The 19,649-nt window shown below is 46.2% G+C and overlaps 1 protein-coding gene across 2 annotated transcripts in view; it reads right to left on the bottom strand.

Moving 5' to 3' along the window:
* LOC138292931 (sphingosine 1-phosphate receptor 1-like) overlaps positions 1 to 11,609 on the bottom strand; it is a 47,303-nt gene extending 35,694 nt beyond the window's left edge. Inside the window, exon 1 of one of the 2 annotated variants that reach the window (XM_069231812.1) lies at positions 11,061 to 11,609. The gene's annotated coding sequence lies outside the window, so the exon portion shown is untranslated. Of the gene's footprint in view, positions 1 to 6,487; positions 6,613 to 11,060 lie in introns of those variants that run through there. The other variant, XM_069231813.1, reaches the window with a different exon arrangement.
* Between the last annotated feature and the right edge of the window lie 8,040 nt (positions 11,610 to 19,649).

Genomic DNA, 19,649 nt, shown 5'->3' with positions numbered 1-19,649 from the left:
TATACAGTTTTACAAGAACTTCACAAAGTGTGCAGAGGAAAATATCTGCTGTTTAGCACAACCCTCCAAGTCAGTCAGCTTGGCTGTAAGGATTTTCAGAGACCCAAACAAATTAATATTTTGCCATTTAGGCACACCTGCGCAAGCAACTAAGCCATTTTGAGGTCAGTTGTTACAATCTAGTTCCCTCCAGAGGCATTTCTTGATGGAAATGCTTGTTAAGTGTTGCTTCTTTGTCCACTGATAGAAAAGATCCAAAGATACATTTGGTATTGTTGTGTAGCCATTTTAGTTATAGCTCCATACATGTTATTTTAGCAAACTAGGCCTGCCGCTGTGCACTTTAACCTAGACATATTTTATTCAGCTTTGTTTAATTATGTTAACAATAGCCACATTTGTAGTCTTGTTTTATTTTCTCTATGTAGCTGTTCTTTGCCTAGGTCAGCACTGCGTTCTTAAACAAGACATTTCTTTCACTCTGTGCTTTTCTCAAGGCTGCAGTGAGAAACGTTGCCGGCAAACGTGGCACGTTTTGTCTCTAGTGTTCATAGAAACATACACACTCTTACGTAGGGATACTTTCTTGGAACCTCAGCAGTTTTATTACAAAAAGACTACTTTGACCCATGTACATTAGAGGGAGATTCCAGCCAGATGACCACGACTGTATGCTGATTGGTGAGTGCTTCGCTGCAACTGATTATGTAGACTACAGGCCTCTTGCTCAGGTATGAGGGATGATGTCTTCCCAGGGGAACCTGAAGGGCAGAATTAGAGCTTAATATGCTATGCTCTAACATAGCTTAGGTAGAAGATATTCTTAACGATTCTAGTGACAAGACAATATGGTAGCGTTATTTTTATGTTTTACTCTCCTTGTCACAATTTTAATCCTGTCATGCTTCATTGTCCTAGGTATTGCAGTACATGCTTTATCTAAGATGCAGTTACTTCAATAAAACCTTATTGAAATATATTCTGCCTCTGATTGTCCTTGTATATGTGAGACGAACATAACTGAGAGAAGCAGATGAGATCTGAGTGACCACGATTTCCGTGAGGAGTCAATTGTATCATGCACTCGGTTGCCCAATCATCCCTGCTCTTGGGTGGAGATGAGGCACTGCTAGTTAGCCGGAGCAAAACCGGGATTAGGCCAACAGGTATCACCTGTAGTGGGTTCAGACTCAGTCCCCCACAGTGCAAGTGATTCTGCCGCCCAAATCCAGTAGTCTCATTAGGATAATGAGCGCCTACGCGACAGTATGTCCAACATGTGCACCGTCTTTGTAGCTCTGCCATGCTCCAAGCAGATTTGATATTTCACTAGTGTTTGCTGCTCCACTCATATCATACTGCCCAACAACAGGTAAGACCAGATACCCCAGGTCATGTTTAAAGTTCTGCTTCTAGGCGCTGGGAGTACCGGCTTTCTTAGTCTCTCATTGTTGCATTACATTTTGGGAGATGTCGGGGGCCATCCGAAGACAGCATGCTCCTTATTATTATTCTTTAAAGTGAAGCACGTTTTTATTTTATGGATTTATCCCTGGTACAGCATTTAGTCGCTCATCTAAAGGGCAACGCTCTTTACCTTTTGAATCAGGCCAGAGTAGCTTCTTCAAAGAACCCCTATCAGATATATAACTTTCCAACTCTTGCAACCTAATAAGAGAACGAAGTGCTACCTATTTTTTAAGATCATAAAGATTTGTTCATGGGTTTGAAGAAAAATTCCATCCACCTAAGTAAACAGCTCAAACTCTGGAGCTTAATGTTGTTATTGTCTTTATTCTCGATAAAACCATAGTGCGTCTGTAGGTGCTCAGACACATATTAAATATGGGGTGCTTATCCTGGGAAGCACATTTCTTACTTATAGTTACCTCTCCCAGAAGAGTTAGTGACATCCCTGCTCTGTCCACTGACTCTGTTCACGGTTGTTCATACAGGTGTGGTGTTGTCACAATGCAAGCAGCTTTTCTGTAGCAGGTTGTACTTTTCGTGTCACTTTTCCTCAATTTTCCTTTCCTAAATCCTTGGCTCCGGGTGAGCACTCGTTCCTTACCTTTGAAGCTAAAAGAGTCTAGAATATATTGATAAGAATAAAGTACTCAGAGATTTGGGACAATGGCTTTCAAGAAATATCTGCAATTTATGGATCTCTGATGTGCACATTTTTTTTCAAACTATCTCATTTCCATGGCTTGCTACGTTGCATCCACTCCTGGTACAAAAATACAATTTTTCCTCCTGGCCTCGCCAAAGGATGACTTTACTGTCCATCATTCCCGTTGATCTCTGCAGAAGAGCCACATGGACATTAGTTCACACCTTCTGTAAACACTGTCACTTAGACGTAGGGTCTAGGCCAGAAGCTCATACTTGACCTCAAGAACCTATTTAACTAAAGCCTAATTCCTCTGGACCCTCTTCCTGTCTGTTATGGGTATGATAGTCATGCACACATGTGAGGCCAATGGGGCAATAGTAGCAGTTTTTGTAAGTGTAACAACTCTTCTCCTTTTTCAGTCTCCCCTAGATTCATAAAGGGGCCAATCCTGTCCACACTTCAAGACAGAACCAAGATTCCTCTGGTTTGGCACTTAAACGGTCCCTAAGCATCCCGGGAACAAAGACAAGCTCTCTACTAGGATTATGTTTAGGTTTTATTGGCTAAGGCCATCCTAAGGTAAGTAGATAGGTTTACAAAGATTTATGGCTTTTCCTTTTCCAACAAGCCCAGAAGGAGGGAAATCTAAGCATGCGACTAAGAGGCCATCCATGCCCTAGAACTGTTGTTACAAGTGATGCTGCCACTCTCTACACCGCACAATGACAGGTCCAGTGCACAATTGTACTCCGAATACCCTTGAGTCGCACTGCTTCATTATACAAGCTTATTGGGTTACTTACTCTGCACGACTCAGACCATCTATTGAACTAGTACCACTATACATCACACTGTAGAAACACACAGTGTACATTCACGCAGTGGCGTAGCGTGGAGGGGTGCAGGGGGGGGGGGCGGCCGCACCGGGCGCAACATCTTGGAAGAGACTAAATCCACGGGTTAGGGGGCGCAAATTACTTGCCTTGCCCCGGGTTAGGGGGCGCAAATTACTTGCCTTGTCCCGGGTGCTGACAACCCACGCTACGCCACTGCCTTCACGTCAGTTACAATACCTCTCGCAGCAGATGTACAATACAATTCCAGTTGCACTGTATCAAAGTGCACAGATATACTGCACTACTTTATTCTCACTGCATCTATATGCATTCTTTTTGGCTCATTTATGGTGCACTTGGGGTGCATTGATCACACAAGTGACATACATCACACTGCAGGGATATACAGTGTAATATCACTTCAGTTACAGTACTTCTCACTCCACAGATACTTGATACTGCTCCAGTTAAACTGCAGTCACACACTATCGATATACATTTTTTTCAGATTACTATTACTGCATTTACTAAAGAAGTACCACTATATATGACACTGCAGAAACACACAGTGTAATTATATTTCTAATGTGCTGCAGTGTGCTTCACGGGTGTACGGTCCTGTGTTGGTTACATTGCATTACACAGAGTATTGCTTCTGTCACACTGCATCACTCCAGACAGAAGTACAAGAATTCTATAAATGACACTGCGACAGATGTCACGATCAAGAACTCTACACCAGTTACAATTTCATACCTCAGAGAGAGGTAATATTTCAAATACAATAAACCCACTGCACGGGTATAGAACTGTACCAGATGTGCTGCCTCAAAGTACACAGATACACTATACTGCTTCAGTCACATTGCATCACACTGCGTGGATACGCACTGGTGCTGCACCACACTCCGTCACACTGTCACAACACCGGTATACAATACTACTAATAAAGTTACAACATTTCGAACTGCAGATATACCATGTTGTCCAGTTACAGTACATCACACTGCAGAGATGTGCAACGCCCCTGCACTACACTGGATTATACTGCACATATACACAAGAGACTGTCATATATATATATATATATATATATATATTTACACACACACATATATATATATATATACACACACACATATATATATATATATATATATATATATATATATATATATATATATATATAGAAACACTTAACTTCGGCAATTCCCTTGCCGCTCCTAATCGCCAATGGTGCCTGGATAAGACGCGCGCCACCACGTCTGACATACAAACACAACCTTATTTTTTAATAAGGCAACCGCCATTTTTGCCCCATTTAAATACAAGTGCATTTCTTAAAGCAACAAAGTAACAAAAATACTGATAGTTAAACATATAATATTTACAACATCCATAACTAACCAGGTTTTGAGGCCCTTCCTGAAAAGAAGTAGGTTTTGGGTCTTGCGAAGGTGGGTTGTGAGGGCGTTCCAGGTTTTGGATGCAAGGTAGGAGAAGGATCCTGCAAGGTAGGAGAAGGATCTGCCCCCGGTGGTGGTGTGTTTGATGCGGGGGACAGAGGCGAGAGAGAGGTCAGCTGAGCGGACGTTTCGTGTGGGGGTGTGGAAGGTGACTCTCGTTGAGGTAGGCAGGGCCTGTGTTGTGGAGTGATTTGTGTGCGAGGATGAGGATCTTGAAGGTGATCCTTTTGTCAATGGGGAGCCAGTGGAGGGATTTGAGGTGTGGAGAGATGTGTTTGTGTCGGCGGAGGTCGAGGATGAGTCGTGCTGCTGAGTTCTGGATGCGTGTAGTTTGCGCTTGAGTTTTAGAGTGGTGCCGGCGTAGAGGGCGTTTCTGTAATCAAGCCTGCTGCTGATGAGTGCGTGAGTGACAGTTTTTCTGGTCTCTGTGGGGATCCATTTGAATGTTTTTCAGTATACGAGTTTGTTGAAGCATGAGGAGGTAAGAGCGTTGATTTGTTGGGTCATCGAGAGGGAGGAGTCTAGGATGATGCTGAGGTTGCGTGCGTGGTTGACGGGGGTGGGTGCAGGGCCTAGCGTGGTGGGCCACCATGGGGGGTCCCAGGTGTTTTTGTGTGGGCCAAAGAGGATTATTTCGGTTTTGCTTGAGTTGAGTTTCAGGTGGTTGGCTGTCATATATATATCACTTTTGTCAATATGTGTGTGGTTTCCCTGGGGGGAAAAGGGTCCGACTTGTCTAGTGGCAGTTTTAGTGCCATAAAGAAGCGCAGAAGATTATATGCCTTCTGCAAAGAGCACATCTGTATTTTATGTAAATAGCTGAGTACATTAGTAAAGTCTATGGAGAGATGAAGGGCACTTTTGCTGGGTGGTAATGAGGGAATCCGAGGAGGAGGGAGTGGGAGCACCAATAATGATTGTTGGACTGGGCGCAGGAGGTGCTAAAGACTGTGACGAATGGTATGTGACAAGGTGTTTTTTGAGTGTCTTGAAAGTACGTGCTGATTGAGGGAAGAAGCGCAGGTAAGGTGGCCTCTACTGTTGCACGTATCTCACACACACCATCGATTTTGTGACTGTCTACGTAGGCTAGTGTTTTAGACCTACAGTTTAGCCAATAGCAGAGATGGCATCTTGATGGATGACTGCTGCCTGCACTCGGGTTATAGAGGACCGCTCTGACATAGGATCAGAGACTGAGACATCAGATACTGAGACAGCATCTGAGGGACAGGACAATGGCGCAGACTCTGGGAGTGATTTTTCAGTCAGAGGAGTCCCATTCGAAAACTCCTCTTCCAGTACATTATGAGGGAGGTGATGAGGACAGTCCTGCTGTCCCTTCGCAAGCTGTTCGTGCAACTGGGTAATAGTGGGTTAGGCCAACCCAGAGAGCAGATGAATGCGGCGGCAAGCAGAGAGTATAGTGGTACTGCAGCGGAGGGCAGATATACAAGACAGCTTCATTTACGCTGCATCCCGCTGCCTCGCTGTGAAACACTGGTTCACTAGACTGCATCACTACTTCAGAGGCACTGCATCAAGCTGCAGCTGTGCAATAATGCGCGGTCGCCACGCTGTATCACACTGCATAGCTAAGGGACACTTCTACCGTAGGGCATCAGACATTGAGGGCACACGTCATTGTTTCAGGCACCCGGCATCACTCGCGGGGCTAACTAGCCCTAATACACGACACTGCATCACACGCTGCACAGTTTTAAAATACTGTACACACTGCAGCGTACACAGTAGTCCTTCAATTATACTGCAACAACTGGACGCTATGACCCCAGAGCTGGTTGCCAGCCTACCTACGCCCACACCTCTCGGGGACCACCGTGACTATATTTGATTCCAATAAGTCTCTGCCCTGTGAATTGTTCATGCCATGAGCAAGAGTACTTCACTATTAGCATCTAATAACATTAGAAATAACGTTTTTAAAGCTCTCGCGCTATGTTTGGCGCTATAAAACGTGTAAATACGGAAGAGTTATCATACAGCGTGTAATAACGTTCCAGACACCTACGTGACCTCATCTTTGTAGAATAATTCCTTCCACTCACCTGGAGCCAGCCTCCAGTGCTGGGGCCGCGGTCTTGTTTTGTGGGGGGGCCCTGTCGCAGCGCTCTTGACACCCCCACATCTGGAAGAATGCAGGGCAGCGGTGAAGTGATGAGATCACTGCTGTGTGTCAGGGAGGCCCGAGGGCTGTGAAGGAGTGTGCTTTGGAGGCTGGAAAAGTTGGGGGGAGTGAACCGGGGTCAGCCCTCCCACTGTAAAGGGGAGGGAGGCGGTAGTCTTATGGGGTGGAGACAGACTGGAGACAGTTCAGAGACAGGTTACTAAAACAGGCCCTGGTTTTAAGCACAATTCCTATGAGAGGTGGGTGAGGAATGTATATATATTTAAATATATTCACAGTCGAGAGGGGAGGGGTTGGCTTCCTGCCAGCCTCTAACTCTTTCCTCTTTGCTCCCAGTCTTGGCAGAAGCCGCACTACGCGGCGGTGAAGTCATGTGGCCAGGATCACACGGTGCGATCAGATAGATATGTCTGAATTTCTATATAGGTTCACTTTACTACTGGACATCATCTCCCACGTCCATTTGAAAGAGGCGCTGCGACCTCTCAATGACACTCGCAGCGCAAGGCGGCAGTATTTCGTGGACAGGACGCGAGAAGGCTGTGGTCACAGAACGCCGGTGGGTGGCTTGGCGGGAGGGTGGACGGGTACCTTTGACTACTTCTTCAGGTGAAAGGACCGTGAGTGGATAGAGCAACCTCACTTGTTAAGTGAGGGAGGGACCGACGTGAGCACAGCCAGACAGGGCTGGGACCGAAATATTGGATGACTGGTGGGATGAAGGAGGCGGGGCAAAGCTAGAGACCGCGCGGGGCCATGGGTCAGGGGTGAGCAGAATGGATGCACAGGAGCTGTCAGTCAAATGTTGCCCTTGGCGATGGCCACAGGATAGGGCCTATGGCGTCCTCGCCCTCACACCACCCACCACACGCACACATGAACATGCAGAGCTCGCACGTCTGCAAACAGGCCACGGTGATTGGTGGGTTGAAGCCAGCGTGTGAAAAGGGCACATGCTGCGTTCCCGCCCTCTGCAAGCTAAAGGTTCCTAGTATTAATGGCTTTCCACTGTTAGATGGGGCTTGGGCGATGGGGTCTGGGACGGGAAGTGTGGGAGTAGGGCGGAGTGCGGGAGAAGCTGAAACATCTTGCAGGCAGAGGTGCTGTCATGGGAAGTTCTCGCCGATAAAACTCGGATAAGTGAACGTTCCCACCATAGAGGCCCGGCCAGATGCTGGGCACAGCACAGCTGCTAGTGATTATAGCTGACAAGAAAGCCTGGTGGGCTAATGTGCTTGTGTTGTGTTTTCGAACCCCATTAAGACGGCTCGGTGGATTAATGTGCCTTGCATGGAGATCTGTCTGTGATCAGCTTGTTCCATGTCTGTTAAGACAGCTCAGTGGGTTGATATGTCTGTTTTAGGGATCAGTGTGCAACTGGCACGTCAGCTGTCACAATTATCCTCGTGTAGTCTGCATGGCAGAGTCAAAATCCAGGAAGGCACCTCAGAGGCATAATGTGCCGTAACCACCCGCTCATAATAAGCACTGACTGTCACACGGTACTGTGTGTGACTGTCAGGTCACAGTTTTGAATCCCAGTAAAGTGGATCGGAAGGTTAATGCACTGGCTACAATAGAGATCTGTTGTGACTAGTAGGTCTCCGGTAGCCCACCTGGAAACATGCAATTTTGTGGGTGGTGCGTTTTTTGCATAATTATGAATTTGCCACATAATCCATCACCTGCTGCCTAATCTGCAGGTTAAAGACATGTTTCTAGCTCAAACAGATAAAACATTACTAAAAACACAGCAATACGTGTTGCCACACTTTGCAAAAGTTGACATGCACCCCTGTCGTTTATTGTGTATTTGGCTGTTAAACTGGTACTAACGAGGAGAAACCTGTTCCCAGTCTGTTACCTTGTGTACAAATGAAAAATAGGGAAGGTATACTATCACAAAATGTGCAGAAATGCGGCACGTAATTTGTCATTTCTTGTCACATAATTTAGTCACCATACCACATAATTTGATTTTACCATGCCGCATAATTCTAGCGTTCCTGATCTCAGATTTCATTTCTAGAAACTAGTTGGCTCAGTAGGTGGATGTGGGTGTAGTGGGGATCATCAGCCAGTAGGCTAAAAAAATCACAGCTGCAAACCTGATTAAGATAGCTTAGTGGGTTAATGCTCATGCCACAGAATCTGCGAGGGAGTTTGTCTCTAATGTTAAAGTTTCAAATAAAGTTCTGCTGCAGATAACCATGAGTAATCTACAGCTTGTTCAGTGCAAATTCTTCTAAAATAGTTCATTGATAATGTTGCTGTAAAGAAGAGGGTCTAACCCGCAGGTCACACATTTGCGTTCGAGTAAGACAGATCAGTGGGTTAATGCAACTAGGCCAGATGTACCAAAGGATTTTACCCATTCTTTGTCTATGGGTAAAAGCTTTCGTACATATGGCCCCTAGTGCGGCTATTTGTATGCAAACTGCGAGTCACGTGGTCAAATCTTAGCACGGCGGCTCAGCGGGCTAATACTCCTGCGGCTGAGATCTGTTTTGTTAAAGCAGGTGACGGAGTTTTGGATTCTGGCAGACCCAGTTGAGCCTTTCATCCCTAAACGTCTATTCAAAAGCGCACTGCCGCTATTTTCAATAGTCTAAATAAAATAATTATGTCTTTAAAAAGAAGAGGGGCCCCTAAAAGGTGGAGAAAGGAAGGATTACGGAGGGAGAGCCGGGGTGTCACTAAGCGGGCTCTCAACGATTACATTAGAAATATTGTGGAATAACAAATGCAAATACGGGCTACCGTTGTGCAAAGCTCGTACCTTTCTCCAACCCGGAGCAAACATTTTTAACCAGCACTGGGTGAAAAGTTCGGCCTGATCTTCCTCTCCCCGCCCCTGACCCCTCCCCTCAAACAGAAGCAGAACCAGTACTTCTCTACAGTGCTATACACGCAGTTTATTGGCACGACGAGTCAGGCCAGCATTGCCAGGGCTGCATGGGATACACCCACAGAGTATAAATTATATTTTATTTAATAGACTGGCTTGGCAAATTCCAGGTTGTTTCCTGGCCTCTGCATTGGTAAAGGGGGGTGTGAAAGGCAATCATACGCCTGAGGGGTGGTTGCCTCAGGCTCAGAGGGTTCCCTGCGGGAGGGGCCATGATAGGAGAGTGCTTGGGGTGGGGGCAATGGGAGTGACACTAAAGCCCCCCTCCATTCACAGAAGGGTGGCGAATGCAGGGATCGGTCTTTGGGGAGATGTGGTGTAGGCGTGATCAGTGCATGAGTACAAAAGGTCATGGGGATAGCTGAACAGACCCCTGGTGTTTTCACGCCCTCCTTAGTTTCAGCGCTCCGAAACCAGGTTGGATGAAGCTGGCGCTATATACATCAAATACATAAATCGGTCGTGTGGCTGCGTGCACAGAAACCTGCTCTCCTCCTCCGTCTTAAGAATGCACCCCGAGCAAGGCTGGGCACTTGTATCCTCTTTTCTACCCACGCAGTAAAGAGTAGGTACGGGTAAAAGCCATGGACTGTGTGGTGCTTGTGCATGGATTTACTGATGCAGCGCCAATCATGAAGCTAGCGCAACACCACGCGGACAGCTCTAGGACAGATGACGCCTACATGCTTCCTCTGCATATGGACAGACACGCTGGAGCGACCCCGCTTTGTGCGTCAGACTGGCTCCTTCCTCGAGGAAATTCAAAGCTCTCCCTTTCCAAATCTTCCTAACATCTAGCAACCTATCTTTCCTCACTTCGCTTCTAGCCGCTATGAGGCTACAGTTCTAATCTCTTCTGTATTTGTAAGTATTGTCCTCAGTTTATATTGCAAACATACTTAAAAGTCTCTCTAAGGCGCATTGTAATTACCCCAAAAATAAAACAGGTGGAAAGCTCGACAAAGAGTAATTTCGATAGGATAGCATCGTGCAAGGGATAGTTTAGTGCAACGCCGTTCAGAGGGACAGCTCCCCGCTTGAAGCGCCTAGCAAGCTATGTACTGCATCTTTTACTGGAATAGCTTGCTAGAGTCCACTATAGTGTCTGGCAGGGCGGTATCCTATAGAATGAGCTACTGCAGCAGTTCTGGGTGCTGCCTGCGGGTTTAGGGGTGGAATCAGCATTTCATCCTTCAGTGGTAGATTGAGTATCAAATAGATGGGTAATAATGCCGCCAATTAAGTGGTTTTTCAGTAGGCCTTGTTCGCCACTTAAGGAGTCAATATTCTTTCATCCATGCTATACTGTGCATAGATCCGCTTTTAGCGCCTTGAAGCCTCCTTCGAGAATGTTTGCCGCGCTGCGTAGCTGGCTGGCACCTCGATACAATGTTGCCCAGTAGAACCGCGAGAATTGGGACTGATATAGTTCCAGCCATACTGCGATGAGCAATGTCACTGCTCGCACATTTCTGCCTGATTTCATCTTGTGAGTATTTGTGTAGCGCTGTGAAACACGTAGCGGGTCTGTGACTGGCGCTACAACGTAAGAAAACATAACAAAAAGTTATTGAAAGTTACATACCTTGCTAGTTTAGAAGTCGCAGAAGGAATCCGTCAGTGCCTGCTAGGGGTGCACGCTGGCAAGGCGTCTGTTGGAGTTGTGCTCTACTGAGTGCCTGCTCCAATGCACACCAGCAGTGTGTCTGTGTGTGCCTGCTCCAGTGCACACCAGCAGTGCTCCAGTGCACACCAGCAGTGCCTGCTGACAGGATGCCGGTCAGTGCTCGGTACAGTCCCCGTCCTCCGGTGCCTGCTCGCTCAGGTGCACACGCCTGTCAGTACCTGGTCGGTCCCTGCCCCGGTGCTCGCCCTGATGCCGCCAGCTCAGGGTCTCCACGCTGTTCTCTGGTGTCTGCCTGCTCGGAGTGCACGCTGCGGGACCGGCTCCACACTGACACAGATCCGTTTGTGGCCCGAGAGGGCAGAGGAGCCGAGGCTGGGATGGGCGGAGGGACAGAGCCGGGGTGGAGCCTGCTCCATAGCGCCTGCGAGCGCACGGCACTTGTGGCTGCTGCGGGTACGGGGCTTACAGATCAGAGAAGGGACCGGTAATCCTGCCTCTCCTGCTCCGTGTTATGGGTGATTTACAGTGCGCCGCCTGTCTGCGCTCCTGCCCCCCCCACCCCCCAAGTGCACAGACTCTTTCTCCCCAACCCCCATTCCCACTGCACGGCTAAATGTGACAGTCTTGCTCTGACTTGGGGCTCCCAAGTGTCCCCTTTAGCAGCTCTCTCTATGCGCACACGCACATATATCACCGTGCCTTATTGTTTCACTCTCAGTTTATCCCGTTTAGTGTCTCCTCCCCCCACCCTCTCTCTTTCCTCTTTCTCTCACGCCCAGTGGCTTTCTTTCATGTTTCTTTCTCCCTTCTCCCATTGTCGCCTCTCTTTCTCTCTCTCAGTCTTACCTGTCTCGCCCTTCCAATCTCCCCACACCCCTCACTCTCTCTTTTTTACCCTCATTTCCCTAAATGTCGCAGTCTCGCCCTACTTTTCCTCCACTCCCACTTCTCCCGATCTTTCCCCATCTCTCACACGCTCCTATATTTTGGCCTGCTCTCTTCCCCTCTACTTCTCTCACTTCACTCACCTGTTTCCCCCACATTTCTTCCGCCCTGATTGTCAGTCTCTCACGCGCTCCTCGTTTTCTCCTTCCATGTATTCCAGTCACTTTTCCCCTCCTATTTCTTTTCTTCCCGTCACTCTTTCCCTCACGTTTCACGTCTTTCTCTCTCTTTCCTCTGATCTTTCCCTTTATCGAACCCCCACTCCTGTCAATTGCATCTGCTGTTTCTTATTATCTAAATAATTTTGGGCCTGGGGGCGCTTTTTGTGCGTGCTGCTGGGATAGGCCCTTTTTAGCCCCCCCGTGCTACTCCAGTAAAGTGCCAGTCACAGCAGTGGTGGTCGGCTCCATCAAGGCGGTGTGGTAACCCTCAGACCACTTCTACATAATTATAGGTTTGCCGCACTTTCCACATAATCCATCATCGTCTGTATATCGTCACAGTGTAGATTTTAACAAACAAATGTTTCTAGCTCAAACGGATCAAACGTTACTGCAAACACTGCCACAAGTGATGCGGAGCAGTGGTAGCCACTTTACCGACAGGCTACCTTTCTTTTGCTGACTGCATTTAGGTGATAAACTAAAAATAATGTGGTGCCACCTCTGCCTAGAGAGTAGTAAAATTGTAAAAAATACAAAATAATGAATAATGCCACAAAACGTTCTGCATTGCACCTCATAAATTGCATTTCCTTGCTTCATAATTTAGATCATCTCACTGCATAATTTGTTCCTCTCTTCACGCACAATCCCAATGGCTCTTGTTATGGGGCATTCAGGAGAATATGTATACTCTGTTTGCACCAGATTTACGTCATTTTTTTTTTTTAAACGCAAATCCGGTACAAACTTAACTCCATACTTATATGTTGGCACTAGACATGTATAGCGCCAAAATATTGGAGTTAAAGTCATTTTTTGCCTGCGAAAAACTACCTTGCATCAATGAGATGCCAGGTAGGCGTTCCAGGGCAAAAGTGACTCTACGGCCCTAGCGCCTTATTTATCCTCCCGTGCAAACATTACACATGGGGAGGAGGTGTCAAATAATGGTGCAAAGCTTGCTTAGCACCATTATTTAACGCCTGGATCAGGGCAGACGTTAGGGGACCTGGGGGCCTATTTCCATGGTGGAACACTATGGAATAAGCCCACAGGTGCCCTCCCCAAGCCCCAGGGACACCCTCACCAGAGGGACAGCGGAGGATGGGGACCCCATCCCAGGTAAATATAGGTAAGTATAGGTATTTTTTTCTTTTTAATATGAGCCAAGTTGAGAGGACCAGTTTGTGGGCCATTTTGTTTTTGTGTCACAGCCCCAGAGTGCCAGCCCAACAGTGAACTGTATCTGGATCACCAAATATTTTTGACAGGCGCTATTTCACGGTTTGTAGACTCTAAGCCAGATGACAAAACATTATTGACCAGTACTATTTCATGTCCTTGGTGGTAAGTTAAGGTAGAGTTTGAGCCAAACACCTTCTACCGCTGTGTCATGATAACAGGATTCTGGAGGTGGCAAAATATAAAACTAGAACATTCATGGACATTTCCTGGATGGAGTTTTGTATGATGTGTTTTGTTGTTTTTTGTGCTGCTGTATTTGTGCTGGATTATTGCTATGTAATTTTGTTGCGTTGATTTACGTTTTTTCCGTTCCGTCTTGACTATTTAGTTGCAATATGCTGTATTGTGGTTTAACTATATTGATATGTTGCTTTGCATGGTATTGGGTTCTGTTCTGCTGCTTACTCTAGATAGCAAACATTACTGCTTCGAGTCAAAAACAGGAAACGGCATGAAAGTTCCTATGACAAGCAACCTTTTACCGTCGACAAAGACAGTAAAATAGCGTAGCCCCGACTCTCCAACTACTTAGGACACAACAACCCAAAACTGTGGCAGAAATGTATCTGAATTTAGCGCTCCCAGTGCTCGCTTTGTGTAATAGAGCCCTTGTTTGTGAGGACAAACAGTTCCTGTTGCTCTGGGTTTTCTAGTGGGCCTACTCTCACTGCAATATTTTACGTAGGCGCGTGTTGGTGGTAAGGGTGTTTTTTTTCAATAAAAAAGCAGAATTTTGTTTTGTAGCTGCAGGCTTTAGGAGCACTCTTTTTTTCTCATCTCCGTTTCATTCATGAAGCGCTTCTGTGTAGTTGCCAACATGTCTAACCCCACTGTGCGGAATGAGATAAAAGGCCTTTAAATTCACAGCTCCAAAAGCCTCAGCAAGACTGGGTTGTCCATGCATTAGCCTTTAAAGGGGCAGTTCTGTACACCCCAGGGTTTTGGACCTCCTATGGACCCTCCTCTCGCAGCAGTCTAATATTTCTAACATTTCTCATAGTGTTGAGTCTATCCGAGGGCAGGCGGGGGTGACTGTCATGCACACGTGGGTTCGAATCCGGTCCTCGTCGCCATTTTGGTAAGTGAAGAAGCAGAGTTCACGGGTCCCTGATTCCGAACGATTTATTATAGCAAAAAGAGAGCGATGTGGAACAGGTGCAGCAGCTCGGCTAATCCGACTGGGCATCAGGGAGGTGCAATGGCACAAACAGACGCCCTGGGGCGAAATGGGCTACAGGGGTTCACACTAAGCACCCACCTTCATTCGTCCACAGAATAACCATCTCTACTCGAACCACACTTACCAACCCTCCCTATCCATCGACCCAGTCCAAATCACCATCACACTCTACATTCCACATTTTAGCACACATCAGAATTCATCCAAACAGGCCCACACCACACAAAGAGAAAAACAAAAGAGCAAGGTGTATTTATTTCAACATAATCTACGTGCCCCTTCCCACCTATTTCCAAAATGGCCGACTGTCTAAAGGGTTCAGCTTAATTATTATTAGTCAAAATGGTTTAGCTGAAACAAAGACTACAGTCACAGAATGCAGCGATTTGTTGAATGAAGATCTAGGACTGCACAAAAAGCCCGCATTGTAGCAAGAGTACAAACGACTCTAAAGTAAAAAAAAAAAATGCCCTCTGTACCCTGTTTGGGTAGTAAATGCAAGCAAAATTAATGTGCCATGCTTCCCTCAATCCTTTTGATCCCAGCATTACTGCACCTGCTGCTCCGAGGGCAGCAATGAGCCTGATGTGGCCCTTTAGTGACGTGAAGCGTTCCAGTCACTTAACTGTCGCAAAACGGCTTAGCCAATGAAGGGTCTATTTGATGCGTTCAATACTACAAGTCCCAGAATGCATTTACGTGTCAGATGGATGCCCAGGACAGGAAATTGGTGCCTCGGTGACACAATGCGATCTGGTCACCCATTTGTACACAAAACGAGAAGAAAAATTAAGTGAGATGCATGTACAGTGATGTGCTATTTCTACACGTCCACTCTCTGGTTGCGCCACCCAAATGTGTGCAAAATAATCCCTCCCAACAAGGGGCAGGAGTTTCACAGCTATTTGGTCACTGGCCTGACTGCCTCAAACATGATGGACTTCACCAACCCACTACCACCCGGATGGCAGCGTGCCAAAGAGCAACGCAGCACCGGAGAGCAGTGCCCCCGGTCACCTCTCCTAATTGGACAACGGTCGCTCCGGGGCTCGCTCTCGCTTACCCAAGATGAGGGCACTTGGAACTACTACGTTACAAGACCTGCTAGGCCTACTCTCCGCAGCAGGGAGACGTGGGCTCCCGGCCCGTGGGAAACCTCGAGGACTTAAGAGGGACCACCGAGGTTACTTATTCAACCAGCCTTTCAAGAGGCCTGAATGGCGAGCACGGCCTGCCCCGAGTGAATGGGCCGGGAACAAAAGTGGAGCCACTGACGCGGCCTCTGCGCCCGCGCTCCCTCCGGGGTGAGGCACAGCCATGGGGGCGCCAGGCAGACTTGTGCTGCCCTGGATGGCCCCGGTGCGTCGTCATGGAAACCCTCTACTTCAATCGGGCATGCGCCTCGTTGCTTCTGTCTTCCAGTCTCTCTTTAGTTCTCATTCTTTTTTTGGTATCTCTCTGCCTGTGTCTCCCTATTTCCGTTTTGTTCCGTTTCTCCCACTTTCCATGCTACTTTGTCCCGCTCACTACTTATCCCCTTCTTTCTTGTCCTCTTGTTCTGTCTACTTCTCTTCTACTTACTCCTTCTTTCTGTTTATACCTCTCCGATCTTTCCACTCCTCTTGCCCTATTTCACCGCCACTTCTCTCTTCCTATCTTGTCTCTGTATCCCTCTCTAATTCTCGGTCTCTTTTTACCCCCCCTTCTCCCCCCTTTTCGTTCTCTGAACGAATACCTGTCTCTTCATCCTATTTGCCTCTCTCTACACCATGGGTACTCGCAAACATTTTCCCAGGGGCCAAAAAGTTTGGTCTGTGATGTGCCGGAGGGCCGCATCAATGCCAGCGGAATGGTGGTCGGGCAAGAGGGTTGGGAGTACTGGCGGTTAAGTATTGGCAGGCAAAGCAAATGATATACATCTAGTGGCTGAATTGAGCAATATGAAACTAGAAAACCTGGGATTAACCTTGGCTTCCCCACTTTTGCAAATTGTGTGATCCTAGGCAATTGCTTAATATTAAGTTCAGGGTCTGCATTGTACAAATCTGCTCCTGTGTTTGATTTAATAAACTATAATGCTGTTCATCTATAATAGTAACCCAGATCACTCAAAAAGTGCACATAACATCTGACTCGCTTGTTTAATTCACTATTGGCCTATTTGTCAGGGTAGAGGTGAAAATTTATGTTTTTAAATTCTTAATTGAAAACTATCACATTAAATGAATACTTCTCATTGTACTGATACAATAAATTATACTTACGTGAAATGGACTGCATCTTAACTCAATACACTTTTTGAATTTTGAAGTGACTTATATTTTTACACTTTTGCTGCAAGATGTCTTTAAAAATGAACTTGCTTCTAAAGTGAAGCTCAGGACTCCCTGGTTACTTCTTTTCCTTAACACCAGTTAACCTTGAAATAGACAATTGTCTCTCTATTTACGATCCAGTGAACAGCAACCCTGTACTTCTGTAGTCCAGGGGGCTGCATGTAAAGTTCAAGGTGGCCGCATGCGGCCCCGGGCCGTACTCTGAGTATCCATGCTCTACACGCTCCCCAGTTGGTGTTGACGTTTTGGCCGTGAAACACCACAGGCCAGATTTATCAAAACTTTGCACCGGTGCAAAGTCACAAAAATTGCTTTCTGTTACTTTGCTTTAAGGGTGCATCCCACTGGTGGTGCAGTACGTGGGAGCTTAAAACACTATTTGCCATGGTTACTGATGGAAAGCCCTATCTACTAACAATGGCAGAAAGGGGTTTGTGCAAAAAATATCGCCTCCCCCTGGCAACCCCTAACAAAGAGAAATGTTTTAATTTCTCCTAACTTTTCAGCACACCTAATCTAGGAAAAGTTTAGAAGTTAGTCTACGCAGTGTATTTTATACTTGAAATTGACTTTTTGAGTACAAAAATCTATGCCAGACATCACACACCTCTTTGCGCAATGGTGCAAAGATGTGTGCATAGCGCTAGGCAGACTGACAGAGCCTCAGGTCTGGGGAAGAGCGCAGCCACACCATATCTTAGTAGATACAGTGCTTTCCTTTTCTCTTATCCAGCACAATCACTGCAGCAACTTTGGTTTCTGTGCTATGTTGCACTATAAATTAATATATCTCCCTCAATTGTAATACCAGCAGTCTTGGCCCTCAAGTACTCTTAAAGTGAAGGTGCTGTAATACTTTCTCAAGCTTCATTTCTCCTTCTCTTGTTGTTCCACTTTTGCACAGGGTCCTATTTCTTTGCGTTTATTTTTTTAAAACTTCGACATCTTCACGCTTCTGGCGCCTTGCAAAAGCGAAGCCCTTGCAAGATGACAAGTGAGCAACCTGTACAAGGTGGCAGCGTTGGCTTGTGTCCGAGAATTGCATGAGATGTTTAGAGGCGCTGATCACCACTGTGTCCCATTTTGATTCCTACCACTGCCCCTTCATGGAATCCCATTGAATACACCGCCACCGGCCCTTCTCTCACTGAGGGGAATACTATGTGAATTTCTGGACAACTGAAATCTATTGCGGCTTCCATGTTAGAAAGTCTAATAGTTCCTCTGAAGATATAAGTCATGCCAACAAATTCATTTCAAGAAAGAGTTTTGCAGACAACCCCCCACAATGAAAACTCATTTCAAAGAAAATTTATTTTCGTTTACTGGCACTGATGTAGTTTTTCTGTTTTTGTACTTTATGGGCAACATGGTAAATACCGAGTTATGAATATGGTTTGGGTCAGCTACAGGTAAGCGCTAAGTTTAGGGTTACATTGGTGTTGAGTGTTACAATTGAATTAAGTGAAAGAATTAATGTTAGGATTAGTGATAGGTTTATGACTAAGGCGAGGGTAATAATTAGATTAAGTAAAGAGTTATTGTTACTGTAAATGTAAATTGAAGGATTAGAGTTGAAGTTAGACTGAGTAAGTTAAAGGTTTAGGGGTAGGTTAACAGTTAGGGAAAGGTTTATGGTTATCAGACCAGCCAACTCAAATGGTGCTACCATGTGACAGACAATATCGATTCCCTTCACCAGGTGAGGGGCAAATATCACACAGTGGCATAGAAAACAAGCTGAAACCGCTGTAAACAGTGGATTTCCAGCTGGTTTACATAGGCTTTTCACTGCCAACGTCAATTAATGGGCGTGAAAACACTCCAGGACATCAGCACAAGCCCCAGCAAGCTTTAATTCTTTTTCTTCAGTGGAGGGGTTTGGGGCGGGGCTGGGGCAAAAGTGCCTTGTAAGTATGTCTCGGCACAAGCCACCCCTCCAAGGCCCCTCCCCCTCCTCACACTGTGATTTTTTTAATTTTAACTCGCAGGTCTGTAAAGCTTGGTACTAAATGTGCACTGAAGTATGGGTTGCAATTAAGGTAAGATAAAGCGCTAAGACTGGGGCTGAGCTACAGGTGGGTTAGTATATATGTTCATTCTAGGCTAAGGATAAGTGATTGTTTACAGGTAGTTTCAGTGTTAGCATTATGTTTACGGTAGGTGAAAACAAAGTGGCCATTTATGGGTAGAGGAAGACTTAAATTTAGGCTTGGGCTAGGTTTTGGGTTAGGGTTAGGACTAGAGTTAGGTTAGAATAAGGGATAGATGTTAGAATTAGGGGTAGAGTTAGAGTTTATGCAGATTTTGATGAGAGTGAGGTTTATGAAGTACTATTTATATTGCAGAGGACCACGGTTCGCAGCTGGAAATTACAATATTTGTCGTATGGGTTGACTTGTTGTAGGGGTTCTCTATAAAGATAACTCATTGTCATGGTAGTGTTTGGCAGATATCCCTATGAAGGCAGGTGCTAAGGCTGCCCAGTTGAGGTTGGATTGGTCTTAGGGCAAGGTAGGAAAGAAGCCCTATAGAATGGAGACCGGTCTCCTGTTCCCTTGACTAGGACTAGGTGCATTTTATATACTCTCAAAGTCGGTCAAAATCAGAAAATTCAGGCTCATGAGCAGTTTCCGGATTTCTCTGAATGTACTCAACTATGTAGGGCATAGTTAGT

Source organism: Pleurodeles waltl, chromosome 4_2 (assembly GCF_031143425.1).
Source record: "Pleurodeles waltl isolate 20211129_DDA chromosome 4_2, aPleWal1.hap1.20221129, whole genome shotgun sequence".
NCBI lineage: Eukaryota > Metazoa > Chordata > Amphibia > Caudata > Salamandridae > Pleurodeles > Pleurodeles waltl.
Note: the sequence above shows the minus strand (reverse complement) of the source record. Positions and strands in the feature narration are given on the sequence as shown.